Source organism: Parasteatoda tepidariorum, chromosome 4 (genome assembly GCF_982258835.1).
Source record: "Parasteatoda tepidariorum strain Cologne lab strain chromosome 4, Ptep-v5.0, whole genome shotgun sequence".
Classification (NCBI taxonomy): Eukaryota; Metazoa; Arthropoda; class Arachnida; order Araneae; family Theridiidae; genus Parasteatoda; species Parasteatoda tepidariorum.
Genome location: NC_141758.1, coordinates 73587513 through 73590234, shown reverse-complemented (window position 1 = coordinate 73590234; position 2722 = coordinate 73587513).

The following is a 2722-nucleotide window of genomic DNA, read 5'->3' as shown; positions in this document are numbered from 1 at the left end:
TGTAGTAATTTTAACAAAATATTTTTTTAAATTTGTACTAATAAGCTATTTATTCATAATAACAGATGTATTGAATTAAAAAAAAAGAATTATCCTATAAATTAATGTTATATTTGCGTTAAAATAATTAGAAGTATGTGGTGCAAACTGAATGACAAGACCATGAATAATCTCATTTATTTTTGCCAAATTTACATATTTCTTCCTTTTGTTAAGTTTTTTTTTTATGATTTGTTTTTCTCATTTACGAAGTTTATATTGTTATTAAAAGAGAAATTCTTCGTTATATGTCACTGTCTTATACACCACTGTATAAAACATTTTTGGCAACTTAATACTTTTTTAGAGGGTATGAAATTTAGATAACCTTTGCTCATTTATTAATATTTCTTATAGGTTTCCTTTACAAAACTAAGGCAGCTTCAATTTTGAACGCCCATATTTCCTTAAATATTTATGCTAGTTATTTTCTGGTATACAGTGCTCAAAAACAATCTTTCTAGTTCATAATTAATTGCTTGTCCCTCAAATCTCTGAAATTATGTGATTGACTAATCACATGACCTTTGAAGTTATAGTTCTTTGTTTATTATTTCTTAAGAAATTTTAACAATTGTCAAAAATGGAAATTGCCTTTCATTATTCTTGGGTTGTATGTTTGTAAATACATATTACACAAAATCTGAATTTTTTATATATAAGATTTTATGCTTTATTTTAGGTACCTATTTTAAGCAAGGGTAGTATATTTTGTTGATTATTATTTAAAACAATAACCATAAACTAAGTTGTTGAGTTTTCTAGTGATTGATACATTTATATTACTTTTTTCCTAATTAGCAAAGTTTGGAAAACTTTACTTTTGACAGTTGATTATTCTTTAACATTCTTAGTACTATTAAAAAACCATTTTCTAAAATATGGTTAATTTTTACATTATCATGCACTTTAGAAATGCTGCGATAATTCTTTTTGGCTATTTTATAACTAGCTTAGATAATAAATTACACATCCATAAGAAGCTCTAAATAACCTCTTTTTGTTTTAAGTAAGCTTAGCCGAGTTACAGATCCTCTCCATAGGTATTAAAAGATTATAAAACTCTTTGATAGGATTAAATAAATATCCAATTTCCAAGAAGAAAAAATCTGGTTTAGAATAAATAACTAAGAATTTCAGGTTTTTTCTTTCTTTAAATGTTAGGTTGAAAACTTGAGAGAAACTGATAAAATTAAATCCTTGAAAAAGTTTTAATCTTTTGTTGATTGATGAAATATATATTTTAAATTTAATTTATTTCAGGTCTAGATTTGTAACTTAGTGAATGCAGGGTTGTTTTGCTTTTTTTTCTCCACTTTATTTTTTAATTATGTGTGATACTCTGAATGTTTATTTATGGGTAAAAAGCATTACAGGACATGCGAGTGAGTAAATACATTGTTTATAGTGTTATTAAATAATATCTTTTGGCAATGGGAATTTCGATAAATCTGAGAAATTGAAAGGTTGTTTAAATTTCAGATATGAGTTATTCTAGGAATAAATGTTGGAAAACATGTTTACATAAATGAGGAGGCTAGGGAATTGAAATAAGAGAAGTAACAGAGTGAACTCGTTGGATTTAAGCTGGAAGCACTACATTTCTTGTAAATAGTTAAATTTAGATAGAAATGTGTATTTAACTATTGTTTTCTTTTGTGCTTTAAAGGTTTGTGAATATGCCTATTAGTAATATGAAAATAATTTGGCACACTTAAAAGCAATCAGAATAAATTGATTCACTATATCAGAATTTTTCAACATGTTGTGTAAAATGAGCTTAATATTTTTCTTTAGTCTTTTTTTATCAAATTTACTGACAATATATATACTCTTCATAAGACTGCCATTTTATTTTATATTTGAAAATGTAATAAATTATATTAAAGAAATATTAATTTTATAATTGTTTGCTATATTTTTTCCTTGACTTAATATTGTTGTCTTAAAATAGAAATTTATTGATGAAAACTTGAAAGAAGTTTTTCCAAATGTTTTACGAAGATTTACTGATTTGAAGTATGTTTTTCTAGTATTTTTAAACTTCTGTGATAATCATATCACTCTTTTTAGTTATTTATATGTACAACCAATTATAGTTTAAAAAACTAGAATTATGAATTGTTGAAAAACATTCCCACGCAGTTATTGTTTTAAAGCAACAGCTAAGCGATAGTGCAGCCTTATTTATAGAAATAAATGTATTGATGTAAAAATGAAGTGTAGCTGTTAAATATTTTTTGTTGTGTTTTAAGAATAAAATTTATTGCGAATTGTTACATTTGCTTTGTCTTTAATTCAAACAATAATAAACTAATAAAAAAAGCAAGAACATGAAAATTAAAATACAGCAGTTCCATTTTACTGATTTCCTTTGTTTATAATAAGATTTAATAACAAGGATAATTTTAATTAAATTATTTTCAGCAGTTAAAGTTTCTTTTTTCATAACATGACTTATCAACATAATTTATAAATTTAAAAGTTTATATATAGGCCAGGGTTGGGTTTAAGGCATGATGGGGGCTAATGTGTGACTTTGGGGCTCTACCTATACCAAATTATTAAAAAATATAGAAACTTCTGATGAAATTTCGTTCTAATTAAACTTGTTTTACAGTAATTAAAAAAAGCTTTTCGAAATTTTCTAGTTTAAAATTTTTTTTTTACAAAAATAATTACA